Below are 24,462 nucleotides of genomic sequence, written 5' to 3'. Positions count from 1 at the left end.
AAATTGTAGTGATAGTCACATACAATTTACTAATTTTTAAATTAGTAATAAACTAATTTATACAACTGATTTTGCTACCAGCCATTTTTAATGTTGTTACGTAGTCTTCAAAAACGTCTTTTTTATCCACTACAAAATATTAGATGGGATGAAACATTTTTTGCTCACTTTGTGGACTTGGGCTTTTAAAGCAATTTTAGCATTTTATTTTAATATACAATGTGGCTAAAGAGCTTTGTGCAGCAAGTAGTTTCTATATTTAGGACAGAACTTTTCTTTGACCCCATATCAACTTGTAGTAATTGATCCCAAGGCTCTGGTTTTTGTATTCTTCATATTGTCTCCAGTTCTGTTTGGTCCCACTTTGTTTAATAAAATCTTTTGCAATATTCTAGCTTGACTCAGCAGCGGCAAGGAAAAATAAGAAGAGATTTACCTTCTTAGGATAGACTTTTATCTCCATTTCCACAAACTTTGGGTTTCTTGGTTTTTCCTACATGAAAGATGCTCGGCAAACTTATTTTCAATACTTTTAAGCAAACTATGATGGAGCTAAGGTCATTGATATTTGAGGTAGAGGACTATCATTTGTATCTATGTGTATTTTTGCAGCCATGCCTCAAGGGTATTAATCTCACATTTGTCTAATAATTTTTAAGTGTAATACTTTACATTTATTTGATTATGTTTAGTCTTATTTTTAGCTTTTAATTCTAGTTTTAGGTAGGGATTTTAAAAAGTCATAATTCTTTTGTTCAGTGTACTAGCTGTTGCCCTACTGTTATATTATTTGCAATTTTGATCAGCATATTTTCTATACTTCCAGCAATATTAAGTTTATTAATACTGATTACGGTGAAGTATAAAGCTCTGAAATGAATCTCCTAGAGCATCTTCTCTTGCCCTTATTCCATACTGTTGGCCACTAGTCAACATCTACCAACATTGTGATAATGATTTCATGGGAAGCATTATTGAGTATCTTACTAAAATATAACAGAATGTTATTTCCCTGATCTACCACTGCAGGTATACCACCAGAAAGGAGGTGGCATTATATGGACCTGATATCAATGAAACAATGATAGTTTTCAGGAGCTAAAATAACCTCTTCCAAGTATTCTCAAACCGATTTATCAATATTCTTTTACTTTTTTGTTTATTATTATACCTTACTTCCTTCCAGAATTGATTTGTGGTGAATTTTAAAAGGTATCTCTTCATATACACTATAGGAATGTTGCCATAATAATTTTTTTCATACAAGTGTTTAATCTGGAAAGACTTCATAAAGGAAATGAGTCTTGAGCTATGCTTTGAGGAGGAAAAGACGCGTAGCTTTTTAAACTCAGTCAGAAAAATGTATTTCAGGAAGGGTGAACGATACAGGTTCAGTGGAGTCCAGGGATGTGAGTGAATAAGTTATTCTTTAGGAGCGACCCTTTTCCTTGCTATAGTATATATTTTAAGTAAGTGCTGCATGTCCTTTATTCTTTAGTATTGATCAAAACTTTTATATTAATAGTAGTAAAAATACCAAAAAAGTTTCATTATATTATGTTCCTTAAACAACCTCCCAAGTGAAGAAAGTGTTTTACCTCCTTTCTAAATGGGGAAAATGAGAGTCTAGGTAGGCTAAGTTATTTATGGGAGTCGCACTGGTGGTGTAGACTAGAATCAGAATGGAAATACCCTACTGACTCTCTCCAGGTCCATGTTCTTTCCACAATGCTACACTTGTTGCTACAAAATGATAGCAAGGTATTTGCCTCCTGAAACGAGAGGATGGAAAACCATCTTTCTTCCTGTAGGCATGTATCTGTGTTTTTTTATGTATTCAGTCATTTATTTTGGATTTAGGTGCTGTTTGATCTTTTCTGTACTGGAGGTTTTGTTTAATGAAATGTTTAGCACAGTAGGATAAGCACTACCTTGCCAACCTCCTAGGAGATTATCAGTCTGATTAGCATTTAGAGAAAAAAAGGATTACAAAACAAAATGTCAAAGTTTAAATCACTTTCATTTTATCTTTGGATACCATCTAAAACTTTGAGAGGTATTTTAATCTTCTGAGACTTTTTGTTCTTTTTCTTTTTCCGTTTTCATCAAGGTCACAAGTGATATTTTATCTTTTTCTTGTTGTTACTCAGAGCTCTGAGTAGGAAGTAGATGTTTATTTTCGCTCCTACTTTCTGTGAGTATGGATGTATGTGCAAAAAAATTGTATGTTGTAGTGGTTTGTTCCAAATTGAAAAGAATATTAAAAGCAGACTTTCTTACTTTTCACGTATTTTCTTTCTTTCTTTCTTTATTTACAAATGTAGGCATTTCCTAATCACATGCAATTTGAAAAGGACTGACTATAAAGCGAGGGAATGTCAATATTTTCCTGTAGACAGTTTCTCAGCTCTAGCCATTTAGCAGTTTTGTATGAGACTGCTTATCAAGGAATAAAAAATTAGAAAAACTGTCAAGTCTACTTGTCCTGGTTAGGAATGACTTTTCTAATAAAACTTAGTTTTAACCTTAGAATATGATGTAGCTTATTAACTTAAAGTATCATAAAATTGTAATTTCTTAAAAAAAAGGGAAGATTCATCTGAGTTTTATGTTCCTTTTTGTTCAGCTATAGATTTCATAGGGCCACTGCATCCTGCTTGTTAGTTGTATGTTATACAAATAAGTTTTCTGATTTTACTTGATGATTAAAGCATTTAGATTTTTGTATAAGATGAAAGTATGTCTCTATTATTGGTAGAGTAGGAGAGCCAGAAATAAAAACTTGCCAGTTGTGAGAATATTTGGTTTAATTTAGCATAATTAACATTTTTTTCTTTTACCATTTTTAGATACTTATCCCCAGAACTAATATAGAAATATGTGATGTTCCCATATGTACATAATGTAACTTAGTATTTTCTGAAACATATTATGATAAGTAGTATTGATTTTTGGATAATATTATACACCACGTAATTTTTTCTTCCTGGAGATTATATGTGTCTTTGCAAGAAAGGATCAACTGGTAAAAAGGAGAGATTATGGCACTTCTTTTAACTGAGTTTTAAAACTAGCCTAAAGAACTGACCAGTAATGTGATGAAAACTAACTCAGATATTTTAAGAGAACAGCAAACCCTCTGTCATGATGAACCAAAACAGTGAGTCTCTTATGCAAAATAAAAAGAAATGAGATATTAAGATTGGTGCCTCCCACTAAGCAGTCTTCCTGAAGCCCTGGAGGAAAATTTATTTCTCAGAGTGACTTAATATGAGCCAATGTCAATAACTGGAGCAACTTTGGCATCAGCCAGAAGACCTCTAACTAACATGATCCACAAATGATACATTGTGCTACAAATGTGAGAAAGCATAAGACAGAAACTCCAGTTGCCTAAAAGTTATGTAAGCCCGTGAACTTCGGTTTTGTTATCTGTAACATGATGGGGCCAATTAGATCAACCTGAGGGTCTGCCAGCCCTATCATTGCGAGCATTTTTTTGTCCTGAAGCCAATAATTGACTGTCTTTCTGGAAGTTGAAAACTATGTTTTATATTTTAAAACTGACTCCCACAGTCTGCTGATGAGGGTTTCTCTGTGGCTTTTGTTTAAGAAGCTTTCTACGCTAATAAGCATAAAGTCCTTAGTAGGCCATAGCTTGGCTGTTGACAACTTCCGCATCCGGAAAAGTCTGTCCACCATGGAGAACGTGATTTCCTCTTTATCAAGGAGAAGGCTAGCCCTTTGGTAAGATTTGGTTGAAGGTGTCACCACTCCCAGAGCCCAGAGGAAATCTAAGTTCACTTTCCAAGCTGTTTCTATTATTCTGCATCTCACAAGTCTTTATTAGAAAGAATGTTGTCTCTCCTCCTTGTGGTCATCCCTTCTCTGATAATTATGAGACATCCTCTGTTGTCACTGGAACTTGCATGAGTCTGCTTTGAGGAAGGCAGAAGCCTGGCTGCTATCAACCCTCTGAGAAGAGATGATGCAAATGATTCCTGAGAAGTTCAAAGCTCAAAAGGGCTCTTCTGCTGATCTCTATGGTTGCCACTGCAGTGAGTTACTCTTGGTCCTGTGATGACATTAGCGTCTGTGTTAGTTTCCTAGGGCTGTCATTAACAAAGTACCATAAACTGGGCAGCTTAAAACAACAGAAATTTATTGTGTCATTTCTGGAGGCTACAGTCTGAAGCCAAGTTGTTGGCAGAGCCATGGTTCTCCAAAGCCTCTAGCGAAGGATCTTTCCTTGCCTCATGCAGCTTCTGGTAGCCCCAAACATCCCTTGGTTTACGGCATCATAACTCCATTCTCTGCCTCCATGTTCGTATGGCCGTCTTCCCTCTGTGTCTGTGTCTTTACATGATATTCTTATCTCTGTGTCTCTGTGTCTCTGTGTCCAAATTTCCCTATTATAAGGACATCAGTATATTGATTATAAGGACATCAGTATATTATAAGGACATCAGTATATTGGATCAGTATATTGCATCTTAACGTGATTTATGTCTGTAAAATCCTTATTTCCAAATAAGGTCACAGTCATAGGTACTTGGCAAGTCTCCCTTTGATGTCTTCACACACTGGTCTCTCCATTCTGACATCTGGATATTTCACCCGTTCCTCTCTTAAGCTATCTGTGTTTCATTGCTACACCCTTTCTTCTGAACAGTACATCCCAACACACCTATCTCTGTGCTAGGCTTTGTTTTTCCGATGGCTCATTTTCATTTCTTAAACAAACAAAACAATAACTCTCAGCATAGAAAATGATTTTTAATGCTTCTCCAAGGTCAAACCCTTTCTACCTATAAAGGTGTATGGTTGAAGTAGGATTAGTTATGTGATGAGATTTCAACATTCAAATGGGTATTAGAGGAAAATAGCATATTCCAGTTGTGGTAATATAAGTTAATTTAGTTGTAAAGAAACCAAACAAATACCATTTCTCTACAGACATCAATTCTGGCCCAAAGTTAGCATCTCTTCTTTTCCAACAGCTCCAGTTTAGGAACTGGAGAGCAGGTGCTTAATAACATATTCATAAGCACTCCCCAGTCTCTATCTTTGTTATCATGAAATGCTTTCGTTTGCTGTTTGTGCAATTCTAAGGCCCATTCACCTGCAGTTTGCAGCACTTGTTATCATCCAAACAGCTCTCGAGAGCATTTCATAACACCAAGGAGATAGGCAGAGAGGCCCTTAAGAAATATTTTAAAAAACAGGAGAACTGAAACTTACCACAAACACAAATGCCCAGAAACCAAAAGAAAAGTAAATGTCATTTTAAAAATAAAATAAAATCATGATCTCATTAAAAATAATTGCCAGGATAAAGCATATTGACAGTAGAAATTACCTTTTAACTGTTTTCCTTAAACATCTTTTTTCCTTCTCTCTCTCTCTGTTTTTAATAGAATGTTTTAAATATGTTTTGTATGGAAAGAGATTCTGGTGTTAAGATAAATATAACTGCTAAATGTAGAATCATGAATCTATACAATTTATATAGCTTAAATATTTTCATTTAATTGAATTTATTGCTATTCTTATTAGTGTTTATTTCCGTTCACTAGATTTCCAAAGTTGATTATATTATTAGAATATTTAGTCACTGTATTTACTTCCTCTTATTTTCCTCCCGGATAATCTAGAGATTAGTTTGTCAGTTATTTAAAATGGATTCAGTGTTGCCTTTGGCTTACAGTAAGCACTTAATAAAGATTAATTTTTTTTTTTCCTTTCAAGATCTAATTGCCAAACTGCCTGGTTATTTAAGTCAGTCAACAAATACTGAGTGCCTATTATAGGCAAAATATTATAAGTAATGGGACTACAAATATGAGTAAGATGTGGTCACTAAACTCAGTGAGGTCATAACAAAATAAAGGCAGATTTATAAAGTAACAAGTGCCATTAAGCATCATAGATTCTATTGTGATGTATATACAACAGAGGCATGGAGAAAAGAAAGATCTAGTAGAGTTTTCATAGTGATCTTGACTATCATTCCAAGACCAGCACACTGACTTGTTTTTTGGCAAGCAGAAAGGAGAGGAAGGCCATTTCAAGCAGTAGGAACTGCATGCTCAAAAGCATGGAGTTGTGGAAAAGCATAATGTATATGAGAACCTTTAAGCAAGGTAACAATGATGGTGTAGGAACTATTTCAGGAGATGTAACTGAAAAGGTAAGCGATAGATGTATCAGGAAGAGCCTTGAGCCTGGCTAAGCAATTTAAACTTTATACTGTAGGCAGTGGGGAGACATTAAAGGAATTTAAGAAAGTGGATAAAATGACAAGATTTGCATTTGAAGAAGGTCATTCTGAAAACATTGTGAATGATTGATTGGAGGGAGTAAGACCATAGACAAGAAGCTAAAAAGCTATCACTAGTCCAGGTGAGAGATGCTAAGGCCCTCATAAGAACTAAGGCTATGCAGTGGATTGGAGTGTTAATTTTGTGTTATGTAAAGAAAGTCTATAGAACCAGTGCATTCTCTGTTGGTGGACAGAACTTTATAGGAAGACAATCATAAATCAAACTTAACATACAACAATAAATGTAATTCAGAGAACTGGAACCTTGTTTTCTCATGACCAAACCATTTTCTTGTCATAGAAGAAAAGTCAAATCATAATCAGGCTGTGCTCTGGAATTCAAAATAAGTGGAGCTAAAATAATAGAACATTTAATGCTTCAGGCAAGCTTAGCCTGATACAACCATCTTGCCAAAGGTATCAGAATACTTAAAGTCCTTGGCTACAATTTCTACCATCCATTTTCATGTTTTATGGCCTTGCCATTAGAACTGGAATGTAAAATATCCTAAGGCCAAAAGCTGAGGTACTTGCTTTTTTGAATAGAATATGTGTTAGTGGTGCCAAGATTTGTCACTTTGACTTTTTTTTCCTCTGCTTCCATTGCTCCTCAATCCACTTTATGATTGACATAGTTTTTTTCCTTTAGTTACTTTAGTAGTCAATCAGGTTATAATCATGCCTTCCAAACCTATAATCTAAATGATGTGTTAAGGTGAATTTATGTGTCTCTGCTGCAAGGGCTATAATATTGTCTGCCCCATAATAATGGCTGCTCTATTTTAAAATTCCCAAGGAGAACTCTATTGTGGCTATCATTCTTCTTCCCCCTTCAAATTCTGCCAACCTACTCACTATCATTTTCTGGTGAAACCATTGTGTGTTTCTCACTGATATTTCTGTGGATTGACTCTACAAGCAGAAATTAGTTATAGGGGTAAGCTTGTTGAACTAAATATAATATCTCATTTGATGACGCTTAAACAGCATTTTTCCAAAAATACTATAGCCTACAGAAAGAGAAAGGGTTGGTAGAATCAAGCTTTTGATGAATCAAATGAAAATTTGTCCACCTTAATTTCAGCATCTTGTAATGGACTTGTTACTATATTAAATGAACTAGAAGCCATGTGTTTTTCCCCTTACGGAAAAAAATGGAAAGAACCATTTTCATAAGATAGTTATATTTTGTTTTAAGGTTCTGGGTGATTTCTATATTCTAGAAGAGTTACAGATTTTTATTTTCTTTTTAAGGAAGATTGGGTCTGAGCTAACATCTGTGCCAATCTTGCTCTATTTTATGTGAGATGCCACCACAGTGTAGCTTGATGAGACATGGTAGGTCCACGCCTGGGATCCGAACCTGTGAACCCCTGGCCAACAAAGCAAGAGTGTGTTAACTTAACCACTACACCACTGGGCCAGCCTAAGTTACAGATTTTTAAAAATTGTAATTTGGGTAGTAACTCCCCAACCCTGTAGCTGACAACTTTTACTGATACACGGAATAGGAGCAGAGTTAGGAGAAAAGATAATAGTTTTAGATGTTCTGTAGTAAGATGAATAGTTGAGTCTAAAACTCGGATGATATGTGAAAGTCATTAACATTTAGGTGGTTGATGAGATTACCTTGAGGAATACAACATTGAATGGGTGAACACAGGCAGAGAATCCTTCTCCCTCAAAAACACGGTGAATAAATAGGAAGACTGGGGATGAGCCAAGATAGAGTGTTGTCATAGAAACTAGAGGAGTAGAGACATTCAAAAAGGAAATGACAGTGTCAAATGCCATAGAAAAGTTGAGCTCAAGATTGAAGAATACTGTGAGAAAAATATATTCAGGCATCAATCTAAATGCTTTACATGTAATAACTATTCACACAATGGCCTAATGAGGTTCGTGTCTCTATTTCATAGGTGAAAGAACTAAGATACAGAACAGTTAAGTAATTTTGTCTGAGGTCATACAGTTGGTAAATGGTGGAGCCTGACTTTGATCTAGAGAGTCTGGCTTGAGAGACTGACTTGAGAGGCTGAAAACCAGGATATTATACAGCATCTCACATCAAGAGGTAATGGACTTGGCTACTAGGAAAGCACAAGCTAAAGCTTCCCCACACCTTTCCTCTGGGCTTTAGGGAAAAAACAGGTAATTTTCTATCCTGATATGGAAAAGTGGGAAGGAACAGTACATGACTATAGTTTTCACCTGACGTCTGAAATTTTCATGTCTAAGTAGGAGATAAGTTGAACAGGAATCGTGGAGGAGAGTTGAAGAGAGTTCCTCTGGGAGGACCTAAAGAAAAGTGAGCAGCTATACCATCATTCTTAACTAGGAATGTGCCTCTGAGACTGCTAGAAGCTTTTTCAAAATGCTCAAGCTGGGCTAAATATCATCCCTGGAAATTCCGACTCAATGTGAGCTTGGGCCTGGGAAATTTGAATTTGGGGGAAGTTCTTTGGATGATTTTGAAGAATTCTCATGTTTAAAAACCTTGCCAACATAAATCAATAGATGAAATGTTCAGTATTATTAAAATAAATAAAGGAGAGCTCTTAGGAAAATGGGCTTTGCTTGGAGAAACCACCTATTTTTTCAGTCAGTGCCAGTTCCTGCCTTTTACTCTGCATGTCCTCCTTGGGATGCCTCACTCTGTCTAGTTCTTGTGTTCAAGCTATTGTTTTCTAACTCCTAACAGGATATTAGGCATAGTTTAATGCTTCGTCCCCTCCAGGAGAATTTGCATGTCAAAAAGAAGCCTTTACACATTGGTAACCCTGCAAGTTTTTCCAAATAAAACCATTTCTGTAGAGTGAAGGCTATAAAGCTTGATGCTCAGGGAGGGAGTGTTGACTTCAGCTCAGGTCATTGACTGTTGGCAGCCATCTAGGCGCAGGAGGTTTTCTGAATCTGAAAACCACATAACTCATGTATAAATAGGTAAGCTTTTATATCACCTTTAATAGTGAAACACAAATTTCTTCTGACTCGTAAATACCGTATTTAGTGATATTATTTAAGGCTAGCTTTACATTTCTCAGGCACAAATTGCATGTGTAAAAACTCATTTTTAACAGACGTAATAGGCAGTTGGGGACAGAGGGACAAAAAGAATGCTGGAAATATCCAATTTGGAAAAGAAATGCAAAAAAGGAGCAGTCTTAAAATGTGAACAAGGAGGTATATATTATGACATTAAATGAGTTAAAGCAGCATTTTCAAGTACTTTAGCAAGGAAAGCACTTTTTCCTTTTCCTCTCTGGTGTTCAGATATGATTCAAATCCGTGGACAGCTCTGCTTCTTCCCTTGGCAGCTCCTCAGTCATCCTCATGCAGTTTGAATCAGTAATGATGAGGCCAGCAAGAATGTGTCTGACATTCTGTGCCCAGACCCTGGTTTACACTCAGCCAACTAAAAGACTCTCTCATCTGGAGGCTGGACTCCCTGTTCCACGTCTTCCCACAGCACGGTGGCTGAGACTGAGGCTGGATTCCTCGGGCTTCACATTCTACTAGCAAAGACAAAACTAGCCAAGCCACATGATGTTTGACGAAAATTGGCTCAGCTGGAAATTGCTCTTCACATGTTTTTCAAATGCCTGCCCATGGTTCCCTGAACCGTTTTTGCCTTTTTGTCTGCTGGAGGGGGCACCTCATAGACTTCAAATCTCAATTAAATAAAAATGCTTTCATTTAATGGCCCAGTCTCATTTAGACCTTCCTGCTTGTTCTGTGAAAGAACATGACTTGGACCCACTCAGCTCTTAGCTAGTTATCAGACTCTTGCTCGATTGGATCCCATTTAAAGAATTTCCCGTCATTACTTTCTACTGAAATGGGTTCTTTTTTTCCCCTCATTTTACTCCACACACAGCATCACCCAAGCATGAACAGAATAGGAATAGAAAATGAAGAGAATAAAATATGCTTGAAGAATGTTTTGGAAAATGTAAATCCATTTTAGGAACACACCTGAATCTAAGATAAAATATTCAAACACTTAGATCATTATTTTATTGGTTGGCACAGGCCAGTCTACACCAGGCCCATTATAAAGTGTGAATTTCCCTCCCTTGAGCTGCCCTGTCCATCAGACTTCTTTGGAATTATTAGTGCTAACTAATGGGGAACACATCCTGAGGCTGTACCACCACCAAAGTACCATGTAACCCCTTGAAGTATGATTTCTGATTCGAGATCTCTTTATACAATGACTCGCTGAACTTATATTGGCTTTCCTTAATAAGATGAGATTACCTTTAAAATCTCTCTACTAAGATGTCCTTCGATACCAATAATGCTTAAGCCAGAAGATTGATAATAGCTAAAAATTTTTAAACTCAGAGTAAGATGTAAAGTCTAAAACAGTAGCTTGTCATATGCATTTTTGTTTGAAGAATCAAGTATCATCCCAATATCTGGTTGATGCCCCCATGAAGTCCTGTGGCATAACTCTCAGGGGAAGCTGTAGGCAAGCACTTGAAAAATAGAAAAAACAGCTTCCAGCTGAGGCCATCTTAACACCTCTAACAGCCAGACTCCCTTTGGCTTACCTTGTTAAGGATCTGCCTGAAGCCCACAAAGAACCTAGTTTGGGGCTCAGCTGCTGTAATCAGCAGAAGGAACACATGGAGACTCCAGCTTGAAGATGGGGACATGCTGATTAAGAGAGACTGAGTTAGTGTCTGACCACCTGTTAGCAGACACAGCACTCCTGGCACGTCCCCACCCAGCATCTTCAGGCAGAAAGAAGACAGGAAGAGAACTGATTCTTTAAAGGAATAAATGTAAGAAAAACACTTGTTAAGCCAAGCATTGCTTGGTTTAAGAGCAGAGAGCAGATAAAGTCAATCAAGTCAAGAGTGAGGGCTGATAGAGTCAATCAAGGATGTTGCTTTGCAATAGCCTATGGTATCAGGAGTCTTTCCAGACTAAAGTGAAGTAAAAATGAACGGTATGTCTATAATATTTCAAAAATGAATTTAAAATGATGACCACAGATGGCCTTTTAATAGTGATGCTAGCAGGAAGCCAAAAGTGTTGAATTTGCTTCCCACTGATGTTGCATTGCTGCCATAAGATTAACTTCTGAGTACCAAGTGGATGCAAAAGTCCAATTTTAGGAATAAGTTTGTGGATCTCTCCAATTTACTCCCGTGGTGTTTCAGTCTATAGTTTTTCTGAACTTTAGGGCTATAGGAACAATCTGCTTAACCTGGCTTTTATCGTTCTTCCTCAGAGTCCTGGATTTCTACTTGCTTAAAAACATAAAAGAGCAGAAGGGAATCATTTCCTAGAAGCTCTCATCCTTTATTAGGAGCTTGTGGAAGTTCCCGATTCAAGTTAAGCTCACTGTTGGAGGGTAAGATCATGCCAAGGGGACTGGCACACCTCAGAACAAAAGAGGAGGTCCAGGCAGTTGTCCCAGCCACTGCTTCATGTTCTACCCCTTTTGAAGAGTGAGTGAGAATTTTCCACTTGAACAGAATACTATATAGACAGATGCTGGGCAACTGAGTTGACCTTTATTTTAAAAGCTCTTCCCTTCTTTCTCTCTACACTCTGCTTTGCAACTTCTTCTTCCTTAGAATATTCTTCCCAGCTATTCTACTTTCAGAAGCTGTGTTACATCTCTTGAAAAATACTGCTATTCTCCAGAATATGGGCTTTTCTTTCCCTCTATTATAGTGCTAAAAGTACTGTTTTCTGGGGGAAAATCATAGAGTAGATGTTTCAAAATAGAAAAAGACTTACAAAAAAAAATTACTCCTCCCATTCCAGCCTCTTACTATGACAACTTGGCAGTGTTTGCACAAGGTAATGTCTCTCTGGACAGTACTTCTCTTGTCCAAGCCACATCATAGTGTCTTGTCAAATTCAATTCAGACCTTTCTTTTTCTTTTATAACCCTTCTCCAGGACTCGCTTAACACATTTTAAAATTTGCTTAAAGATGTATGAAGTAATGGCTTTGAAATGAGAATCATGTATTAGACCTGGAAAGAACACTGGAGATTATATCATCGCCTTTATTTTAGGGATGTGGAAATTGAGACCAGATTTTAATTAAGTGGCTTGACCAAGATCACTCATCTTGTTGGTGGAATGACCAGGACTGGAATCCAAATTCAATATCAATCTCCTTAAATCATGTTGTTTCAAACAATATAGCTCCTTAGTTATACTGGAAGGGTGGCGGGCAGGTTAGCCAGTGAGTCACGCTGCAAACCTGTATCCGTTTACTGCAGCACAGAGCAGAGGGCGATAGAAATGTGATTAGAAGAAAGCATTCCAGGTAGACCAGATTTTGGCTCTGCCTCTTACTGTGTGACCTTGGGCCAATTATTTAACCTCTGTTTCTCAGAGACCTCATCTGTAAATGGAGAGAATAAAATCCACCTCATAGGGCCAATGCAGATATAGTACTTACGTACTCACCTATTACCAGCTATTACTATTCTCTGAACAATCTCTATTTTTCCTTTTGATTTCTTTGCTTTCTCTTCTAAACAACACATTTTAGCCCATTTAATTCTCTATATTAGTGGCTTTGCAGGAGTGACTTTTTTCCTCTGTGTCAGTTGTAAAGCTTTTCAAATTAGTATAAACTGTGCTTTTTATAAATGTACTACTTACTACCCAATTCTAGATCACAAATACAGATGTAAAATCAGACCATTTACAATAAATGCTAGTTCTACCCAATAACTCTTAATCCTTAAAAATATACAATCCTTTGGATAGTTAACAGGTTTTTCTTTCATAACATGTATTTGTTAATATACTAAGAATTGATGTTACTGGGGATTAATTTCCAGACTTGTTCTGGATGTTTGAAATGGATTATGATGTATAGTCTCACATATTTCCCCAGTTCCATAACTTTAAGAATGAGTGGTATTTCCAAATTAACCAACGGCCATGCTCCCTAGAATTTGTAGTACAGGAAACTTGACATTTTAGAAACTTGATTTTTCAAAAAATAGAAGGTATTATATATTTTTGTTAAAGTACTATGTGTTTAAATTATAATTTGAAACTCAGGATAAAGAGAAATAAAAAATAAATCACCTCTTACCCAGACATAATCACAACTAATATTTTTAGTTCATATTTTTTCAATTCTGTGTATGTTTATGTATGTTTTTTCTAAAGATTGGCACCTGAGCTAACATCTGTTGCCAATCTTTTCTTCTTCTTCTTTTCCCCGACTCTCCCAAGTACGTCGTTGTACATTCTAGTTGTAGGTCCTTCTGGCTCTGCTATGTGGGGCACCACCTCACTATGGCCTGATGAGTGGTGCTAGGTCCATGCCAAGGATCTGAACCAGGGAAACCCTGGGCTGCCGAAGCAGACCACAAGAACCTGACCACTCAGCCACAGGGCTGGACCCCTGTTTATATATTTTTTAAAAAGTGATATTGGGGTCATATAATACATATATTTTGTACCACTTTTTCACCTAACAATAAATCATCAATATATTTTCATGCCATTTAAATATTTTCCTGTGACAATGAATCTTAATGATTACACATTTTATTGTACAGAAGTCACCTTATTTTAGACAATATATATTTTCAGAATTTTCTTTTATAAATACTTTTTGTAATAAATGATAAATAAATCTTAACCTATATACAAAAGAGTAATAACTTGCTTTTATTGAGCATCTATGATGTGCTAGGCATTTTACATACATATTGCTTAGTTTACTGGCTTTTCTTTTTCAAATTGATCAATGTCAAATATCTAGAAGGTAGAATAGTTAGAATTCAAAACCAGGTAGGCTGATGCCAAAGACCAAGTTCTTTCAGCTTCATCATATTGCCCATATGCTAAATCTCTAGAAGTAAAATAACTATTTCAAAGGTAAAAGCCATTCTGTCATTTACTGTATCATTCCAACCAAAAAGACTATTTGTAGGGGCCAGTCCTGTGGCAGAGTAAAGTTCTACGTGCTCCACTTCAGCAGCCCAGGGTTCGCAGATTTGGATCCCAGGTACAGACCTACTCATCAGCCATGCTATGGAGGCATCCCACATACAAAGTAGAGGGAGACTAGTGCAGATGTTAGCTCAGGGCTAATGTTGGCTCAGGGCAAATCTTCTTCACACACACACACACACACAAAGACTATTTGTATCCTTATCTGTATTCAAAAGACTTATTTAAGAAAAATCCTCTTTACCTAAGTGCAAAAATTCTCATTATGACTAATAAAACTCGAAATTCTTCTTTATTATTACCCACTGAAAAATTTAATTAATCACCACATTTTAATGATTTTGATGAACATTGTCTCTTGATTAATGACACTTCTGAAATGTCTACCATTGTGGTCTTGGATAACCTTTCAATCAGTCAGCATTTCACTCTGTATTGCTTACTACTTGGACAATTGTTGATGCAATGATGTTACAATTCACAAGTTTTCTCCCAAAATTTGAAGAAGCTAAGTTTATTCTCTCTTTCCTTTCCAATTTCAGGCAATTTATTATTTTATTTATATGGCATGATGTATTACACAAGAATTTATAATTTGGAAAAACTACACATAGGCAAAAGCCAAAATAAAACAAAAATCACTTAAAACCATAGTCCAGTGATAAGTAAAACTATTGTTTGGTGTAGCTTTTATAAAACTGTACGTGTACTATACATATACATTTGTTCATAAATATGCAGGTCCATTACTCACAATGTTTAACATTGTAATCTAAACTCATTACAAAAAAAACAACAGTAGTGAATGGTATGAAATAAAAAATCTTCTTGACAACACCATCCTCTCATCCCCCTTTCTGCGTGCAGTAGTTTTTGATCATTTCTAGTTTTAGTCTTCAGATAGTACCTTCATAACTCCAAATAATAATCTTATAACTCCATTATGGATTTATCAATGGACCCTCACTCTATGAAAGAGACTTGAGCTAAGTTTATTCTTGAAGGGCTGATTGGTAGTCTTTTTTTTTTTTATTACAAATGTAAAATTCAGTCTCATGGAAAAAATGTTGTAAGATGGAATGTCATGGAATTTAAGCTTCTTTTTTATCAGCAGCGTTAACTCTCACATCTGTGTACTAATACAAGTAAAAGCATAACTCAGAAAGGTCAAGAATTCCCAAATACATATATTTAATTTAGGAATAAATTTTGTGATACATGTGTCGTTTCCTTTATAATTGTATTGTTCCTAAACTAATTTTAATTTTCTATAACTGATGACCAGGAGACATAAAATGTTGGGGGGTGGTGTGGGGAACAGTTTCTATAGTTGTGGATTATCTACCTATATCCTAGAAATATAATTAGTTTAAAATTAGTTAGTAGCTTTATGTTTTTATTTTAATTTTAAAAAATGGTGCTTGCAAATGTGAAAGGTACAAATACACAATTTTCAAAAACAGTTTTGTTTTTTTTTTTACATATCTAGGATATTGCTCCGATGAATACAAGACGAAATAGTCGATCTAATTTAAACTGGTGTCCTTCTGTTCTTTTTTATCATTTTTACTGTCCTTCTCCCCACCCTGCTGCCATATAATAAGTTAAATGAAAACAATCAAACAAGCAAAAATCCAGGAAAGAATATTGTCTTTGACCAAATTACCTTGATTATAAATATAAAAATTTGGGTTTTCAGTATCATGATTCCTCAAACTACCTGAAGATGTTTTTGGTCCTTTGCCTGAAATTTGAATGCTTTTCCTCCAAGATTGATATAAGGAACCCATTAGTGGTCCTTTATTATGATTTCTTACTCAAGTGTATATATTATTAAAATGCTTCTTTTCATAATTAAAGCAGCTACCATATTAATTCTTGGCATTACCAAATGTCATTAACAGAACCATATTTGTAGCTTATATATTAAGACCTTATGAAAATAGACATCTACGTTAAATCTCTCATTAGTTCTTAGGCTTATCCATGATTTCTTATCTAAACATTTGTTTACCTCCAATTCTAACTAATTCACACCAATCTCTTAACCCAAGTTGAGAGACACTTTGCCCTTCCTTATCCCAGACACTGTAACCTTGGCATTACATGAAATGTCAAAATCACCTCCCATTTTCTTCTACTTCAGCTTTGATCAGCAGACATTTGGTCGTGCCCAAAATGTCCATGAAACATTGGTCCATAAGATATTTTGTCCATGCCAAAAAGTCCTTAATATTTGGTCATATTTGGTCCTGTTCAAGATGTCCATAGACATTGGGTCCATGCCAAAAGGCCTTTCGTGTTGGTCTTGTCCAAAACCATTTGGTGTGGACCAAATATGCTCCTGGACACTTTGGATAGGACCAAATGTCCTGCAAGGCAGCTTTTAATTCCTTAAGAAAGGGAAAGTTTAATTTTAATGCTCATTTCCAGTTAGCCCATGGCAATCATTAGCATCTCCCTATTTCCCCTGCCATTCTTTCCCTGCCCCTAACTTTCTAGGTACTTATGGAGAAACAGTGCTCTAAAAAAACCCATGGTTAGAAGAAAAGGTCAACTACACTGGCAGCATCTAATAGCCTGAAAACTATGACCATTTTACAACCAGATATTTACTTTTCACCTCACTGCTCCTTTTCCTTCTGTCCTATTTTCATTTCTTTCTTTCATTCTTTAGTTTTCTTATTATCTTTCTTATTATCTTATTTTCTTAGTATCTTTCTTGTATATTTCTTATATGCCTCAGTGTTTTCATTTCTTCCAGATTAATACATTTAATGAGGTATTGTGTTAAAAAAAATACTGCATAGTTGTTCTTTTCTACAGCCACTAGAGAAAACAGTATTAGCCTTAGATTTTCAGTCTTAGAGGTTACGGTATGAATTTGATTCCAATTAGTCTGACATAGAGCGTCTCTCTATCAATTTTAGACATTATCTGTATTATTGGCTTTGGTGTTGTCTGGCATATAGCAGGCACTAGATAAATGTTGAAGGAGTATTGCATTATGGAAAAATTAATTCTTTCATTCATTCCAAACTTTGGTGTTCTAGGTTCTACATCTCTTTTATACTTAAAAATTTAATTCACGAATTTCTGCTTGCCTACTTTTACCCTGAATTATATGGTGCTAGGAATTAAACCAAATCAGAGCTTCCAAAAAGTAACAAGTAGAACACATTACATTCCCAAAGAAAGATGAGGTGATTTTTATCACAAATTTTAAGGCAAGTGAATACTCATATATAGTTTGTTTTCCGTTAGTCTATGTCTATGGGTTGATTATTTAAGAAAATATTTAAGATATATGCTATAAAATTTTATAAAATACAACTTCTCATGAAACATATTTAGGTCAGTGTCCAAAATATGATCAAGTCATGCAGGTACAGATTTTTTTTTCTTTCTTATCTGGTAAATGTCCTATCAATATTGAATCTTTCCAGTAATCATTTGACTTTTCCTTTCTTTTTGCCTTTCTGGGAAACATGAGGTTCAGCCATAACTGGAAGCATTATAAAGTAAGATAAACTTACTGTGTCACTCAGACTGATTGTTGTTGACATTATTGGTGAATTTTAAGTGAATAGTGTGAGAATATCTAATTTTTCTTTTCTTCTAGTGCTCATTTATCTTTTAGGATGTTTTCTAGAATGGCCTAGAGGTGGTAATTTGAGGAGAGATACTAGGTCATGAAATACAATTGTAGGCATAAAATATAATTTCCTCTATCAAAGAATTAAAGAATCGTGTGATGGTTATCAAAACATCTTTCTGTAATCCATTTAAATAATAATATATGAAGAAACAAAGAGCTTTAAGATAAAAAACAAAATCAAGGCCACCTCTCATATAAAAGACAGAAACATATCCAGTTATCCCAAACTCTACTTGGTCTGTCTTTTCTCTTTGGTCTCTGATGCTTATGAATAAATACTTCATTTTAGTTGGGACACTTTTTGTATCTGATCATGAAGGGTGTTATTTATTCAGTTATATAGATATACCCTAATGAACTCAAAGAGTTAAGCAAATTGCATCTGTGCAACATGTGAATAATCTATAATTTTTTCTTTTCTTTCAACTAATATTTATTAAGCTTCCATGGATTAATGTTTTTAAGATACAAATAATCCAATAGAAAAAAGGAGGAAATGATATTAATGGGACTTCCCATAAAAACAGCCAATAAACCTATGAAAAAAAGCTATCAATATCATTAGTTGTCAGGGGACTGTGAACTAAAACATAATGAAAGTTTTTTGCCCCTATAACCAGATTGGGAGAAATGCTACTGCTCGTGAGAGCTGAAGCCCAAAAAACCATTTTGCAAAGCATCTGCCAATACTTATTAAAATTATAAATACGTAAAATCTCTGAACAATTATGTAAAAGCTCTACTACATAAATAAAAATGCAAGTAGGCAAGAATAGAAGTACCAAGTTTATGTATAATAGTGCTGCTTATCCAGGCAAACACATGCAAACCACAAAAATATCCATCAAGAGAAGACTGTTTGAATAAATATGGTAATCCACATGGAGGCTATTACACAGCTATTAAAAGTATTAGATCCACATCTACAGATCTGAAGGAATATGTCCATCATGTAAAAAAAAATAAGGCAATAATACCCAAAACAATAAAGGACAATACTCATACAAGTGTATATAGCTGTGTATTTTTATATGAGCATGGAGAAATAGTTAAAAGGAACAGTTAACTCAAGAAATGTGGGCTATGGGAGACAGAAGAGTGGAAGAAATTATTTTGCTTAATACATTTTTTACATTGTCTCAGTTATAATCAACATGCATTAGTCTAAATAGAAACTGGTAAAAATCACTAATAAAATAAACGAACGTACACAAAGAAACAGTCAGTTAAGTATAAATCACTTGTACTAACATGCTCTAACTAGGCAGGCACCAAAGATGCCTAATTGCAGGATCTTAGTGCATGAAGGGTCTAAGAGCTGTCATCCATCACTTTTTCGAGGGAAACATGATCTTCCAGTGTTTGTGGAAAACTAGAGGAGACATCTGGACATCCTCCAGAAACTTGAGTATTACCTCACGATTAGAGGGAGAAGTGTTTTCTCGGGCAACTAAAACCACAGGAGCAGATTCGTCAGGAGTCTGGCCCACTAGGGCCTGTGGCTGTTCTGCTAGAAAAGAGGAGTGGAAAGTCTGGTTTGGTTGTTCTTTGCTGGTCTGGATGGAAGATGTGGTTGATTCAGCAGATGGCCATACACATTTTGGGGGAATGGAGTATATTACACTATGTCAGTAATTTTTGACAGTTTGTTTTGCATCAAGAAAAGTTGATAACCTCAAATCAGTTTAGTCTTTTCATAGATTTTCCAGGTAATTTATTTTTAGCAAATATATGGTTTTGCTTTGTTATTCCTCCTGAAGAACAAGGTTCTCTGACCTTAGAAAAATATCAAAAATTCCATATTTTAAAGAATTATCTCTAAATTTTATGTCATTTAAAATGGGAGAAAAAAGTGTATTTTAAGTGGCATAGATTGATTCACATTAAAAATAAGAATCTTTGTAAATGAGCTGGAAATCAATGAAAATATGTAAATATTGAAGTGCAGAAGATCTAATACCTTAAAGGACTCTGACTAACTTGGTCTTATTCCAGGGGTTTTCTATAAACTGCCAGACAGTTAAGAACCAATAGCGCTAAGTCAACCATTATTAGTAAATTAATACTAAGTAACAACATTCCATCTAAAGCTAAGTACTTATATACTTATTTAAGAAGAAAATATGAGAGAAATAATGACATTAAATGTTATTATTTTGACGTATTTTTAAAAACTATCATGCAAATTTTGCAATAAAAGCACAAGAAAAATTTTTTGGTAAATAAGTAAACATGATGAAGAACACATGAATAAGAAAGAAGTATACCCTTTGAAGATTCATTTATAGCCAGTTTTGGCATCCTCTTTGCTTGTGAAGTATAATAGGTAAATATTGGGTACTGCCAGATGCCATATACATGACTGAATAGGTTTAGAATGAAAAAGGACAGTGAAGGCAAAAAAAAAAGAAAAAAAGTTCTTCTCAAATAACACAATCAAACAATGCATGTTAATGTGCTTCAGAGCTCTACCTAAAAGATCAAGTGGAAGTCAGAGGTTAATCTCATTCTTTATCTTAGAGTGATGACAGGGTAGAAGTTAATGACTTAACAAATTTGTTTGTGTTTATTACAACGGTAACTTAAGACACGTTTGAGAAAATATGCAAGTGGTTTTTATTTGTTGTTTTTGTAAGCATGGTGTATAGATAGGTATAGTTTTTTTTTTTCAATTGATGTCATAATAGTTTATAACATAGTGAAATTTCAGTTGTACGTTTTTCTCCTTTACCCCTTATGCCCACCCTCCAACCCCCCTTCCCTCTGGTGACCATTAATCTGTTCTCTTTGTCTATGTATTTGTTTTAGATAGGTAAAGTTTTATCAGAATGAAAATTCTGGGAGTGGTATCCAGTCCACACCCTGAATTCCTGAACAAGCAATGTATCCTCACCAGAGAGAATGTGTCAAAAGAGCATCCACTTGAGTATCTTTCGAAGATCTTAATGTGATAATTAAAATTGTAAGTTCACAGATATACATTACCAAGGAAGAGAAATATACTGTAAATAGTCCTTCAACTCACCATTGATTTATTATTTTTATGGGAGAAGGGAAGATTATATGTATTTATAACTCTGAATCAATAAATAAATTTATAGTCCATGAAAAAATTGGCTCATTTAGTAAATATTTTGTCAAGCCAACCACGACTAAATCAACAACTTGAAGCCAAAATTGTGACAATGAAAAAGACAGTGATGGATATGAAGCTTGATCTTGGTAAAGAGGTCATGGGTATTATAAGTTATACACCAGCCATTTACATGTGATTAGAATTAGTAATGATGTTAAAATAAGGAAGTATGATATTAGCCATCTCTCCATACTGAACAAAGAGTCTTTGGATGAAGTACTCAGTAAAAGGAGCATTAAAAGGTGTAAGATGCTCAATTAGAGACATTTTGTGTCCACTATATGACAAAAGCAACCTTGCTGCTCATTAAGAAACTGCTTCTTAAAATTGCCAACAACAGTAGTTCTGAAAATGTTATACCATTCATTTTCTCCATATATTCAGGTCATCTCTCCTCAGTGTCATCGTTTACAAAGCAGTTTTTAAAAATGTACTCTTACCACTTGTATCCATGTGTTTGTGTAAACCAAGGTTCTAGGAAAACTGTAATACAAAGGAGAGCAGAGAATTTGCCTGAACATTGACCCTGATCTTTGGTAACAGTTTCATCCAGCACAATTTTCTAAAATTTACCTGTTCAGTGTTGAAAAAAATACATGACAGATAGATTGCAGTTCTTTATTTATAGAGGCAATGTGGAACATTATTTTTATACACCAATATATTGTGAAGAGGAATGTAAATTTTAAATGAGGATATCGAAGAATTTGTCTCTTATTCGTTTATTTTTGGTCTGATCCTTTTCCTTCTCCTCCCCTCCAAAATCACTGAATCTCTTACACCATTAGACATTTGTTGGTTAAATGCTTGAAAACATTGACATAGTCCTTATCCTACCTTTTATGAATGAGCAAAGTGAAGCCCACAGAAGCAAAGTGACTGATCTAAGACCTTATAACTAGCTAGTTGCTAAGTTGGAACCCTATTACATGTTTATTGACCTACCTGAGTCCCTATTACATTGCAATTCTGTCTTGCTCTTGACGTAAAGAGTAACTGTAGGCTAGATGAATTTTCAAGAAAATAAACAAAACTAAAACTAAAAGTGTTATTTAATAATGTGCTAGGAAACAGAGCAAGAGGGAAATGAGGTTGCATTGAGATTAGTCAACTGTTAAAAGTGTTGCTCTTAAACCCACCTTAAAACTACTCAACTCTTCCACTGCATTTGTATATACCCTTGTATGATTAGACTTAATATTAGAGACGATAGTAATGTCTGTCTGAGGTAATATTCAGCAAGCCCCCTTTTTGACTGACATGTTTACTCAAAAAAACTGAAGAAAATCTTGGATAAAGCAGGGAAACGTTTTATTTTTTATTAAACTCAGTTTTGAACTTCCATTAAATTTGCTTTAATTTCTTTAGAACCCCAGGCAAAATACCCAGTATTTATTTTCAGAATTTTCAATATAGTAGAAATATTTACTCTTTAGTCATTGACAAAATTAACCTCTTGGGATTTTTGCTGTTTTGTTTTTAGTGTCTGCCCCACCCCCCACCCCCCACCTCCAGAGCTTTCTTGTGAAGAAGACAGGCAAATTGTTAAATTTCCTTTCTTTAGAACTAATTGACAGCATGTGAAATATTTCATCAGTTCTTATCATGGCCCACTCTTCTGTTCCTCTGCTCTGCTGGAAGGTGAGTTGTACCCAGATTAATGTTTTTATTATCTAAGGAAGTGCCCTTTCTCTTGTTTCTGGCTCTTTCACACCATTACTGCAACAGATACCACATAGTTCTGGCATTTTGGACGTTCTTTATCCGCAACTCTGTGCTTTTGATCCCAAGTCTCAGGCCACACCATGGTTTGAAAAAATGTTTCAATAAATGTAATTGAGTACCTGAGGGCACAAATAAAATCTTCACACATGTTATAAGTGCTTCAGGTGTGCAGGATCATTCCTAAATGGAATCTGAGACTCGGGCCAAGGGGACCTTATGAGAGGAATTTGGAGTTACAGGGGAGAAAGTATTCTTCTTTTGAATGTATACTGAGTGCCACGTATGAGGCTGAACACAGTAGATAGTGATTCTGTACCTGAGAAACATACGGTAGGCTACCACCAAAGGCAGTCAAGCAAGGAGAAAGAACAGCCAGATAGCTCATAAAAAAAGCCAATCAGGGGACACGCCCACTGGCAGCATAGAGGTTAAATTCCTGCCCTCACCAAAGTAAGAGCAAAAGAAAATCAGCCTGAGGTCTAGGGAGGAAAAAGGAGAAAGAACTGGCCCTTGGCAATTTGTAAGTTTTCTGTCAGTGTTGCATTGTTTCTCCCTTCACCCTGAAAAGCTCCAGTGGTGTGCAAATTGTCACTCCTTCCTCTGACTATCACCGCTGTCGCCAAAATGCATAGCTGAACTCGTGACTTACAAGCTCCAATAACTTCTTAGACTGACTCCTATCTAACACTTCAGCCTTGGCCACAGTGTCCATTTTGTTTGCATAGCCCTGGCAGGGGTAACTATATCAGTATATACTTCTCCACCTTCTTTTTTTTTTCATGTTCTTTACTCTTACTTGGATGGTTGTCCAAAGAGGCTAAAATTACTTGTCTCATATCTCCAGGAGCCAGATCATTTAAACTCTTCTTTCAGTGTTAGCCATGACTGTATCCTTTCCTTAAGCCTTTACTTACTTTGAAATTTGAATTGATTATCATCCTTTTCAAAATTAGAATAGACTATATTCTTTTACTTATAATTAATAATGTATGAATATGCCCAAAGTGAATTGAATTTAATATATCTGCTCCATGACCTGGGGCAAATGTGTTGATCTGCATCTCCTTCAGAGAGAGCAGCTGTCCTCAATCCTAAACCAAGGTGACATTTAGCACCTACCGACTCCTTTATTGACAGTCTCAGAAGAGCGCCTTAGATTGAATCAGCGTTAACTGCTGTTTCCATTTAAGATACATTGAGTTATATTGGCAAGCCGAGGTGGCATGAGCTGATGCTGTCACTATGTGCAGCAGCTGATATTTGAAAAACACAGGAGCTCTGCCACTGGATCAGTCAATTCAACACCACTGATCAAGCTAAAATACTCTAGAGGAAAAACATTTTCAACTATAAAGAGTAGTATTTGACATAACAGCAATCATTCAAGTACACTAATATTACCCATCCCCTAACATTTGATTTTTTCAGCAACTCAAATTCAAAAGGAACTGTCTTCGTCCAGAATAATATTAATATGTAGTTAATAAATAGTTACAAATTAGTTGCTAAAGAAAATTGCTTTCTGGGCTATTAAGATAGAGAAGGTCCTTTGGGGTTAGTACTGGCCACAGATTAATTTTTATTGACATTTATATCATACCTCTGAGCTTTAGGGAAATAAAAATGGAAGCAAGTCAGGTCAAGCAAGTACAAATGAGAAGATATTGCTGAG

At 35.5% G+C, this 24,462-nt stretch overlaps 1 protein-coding gene across 3 annotated transcripts in view; it reads left to right on the top strand.

Moving 5' to 3' along the window:
* Nucleotides 1–24,462, top strand: part of LRP1B (LDL receptor related protein 1B) — a 1,824,802-nt gene that overhangs the window by 377,802 nt on the left and 1,422,538 nt on the right. The gene's annotated exons all lie outside the window — the stretch shown is intronic.

Source organism: Equus przewalskii, chromosome 17, assembly GCF_037783145.1.
Source record: "Equus przewalskii isolate Varuska chromosome 17, EquPr2, whole genome shotgun sequence".
Lineage (NCBI taxonomy): Eukaryota > Metazoa > Chordata > Mammalia > Perissodactyla > Equidae > Equus > Equus przewalskii.
This window is presented reverse-complemented; position numbering and strand designations above follow the sequence as displayed.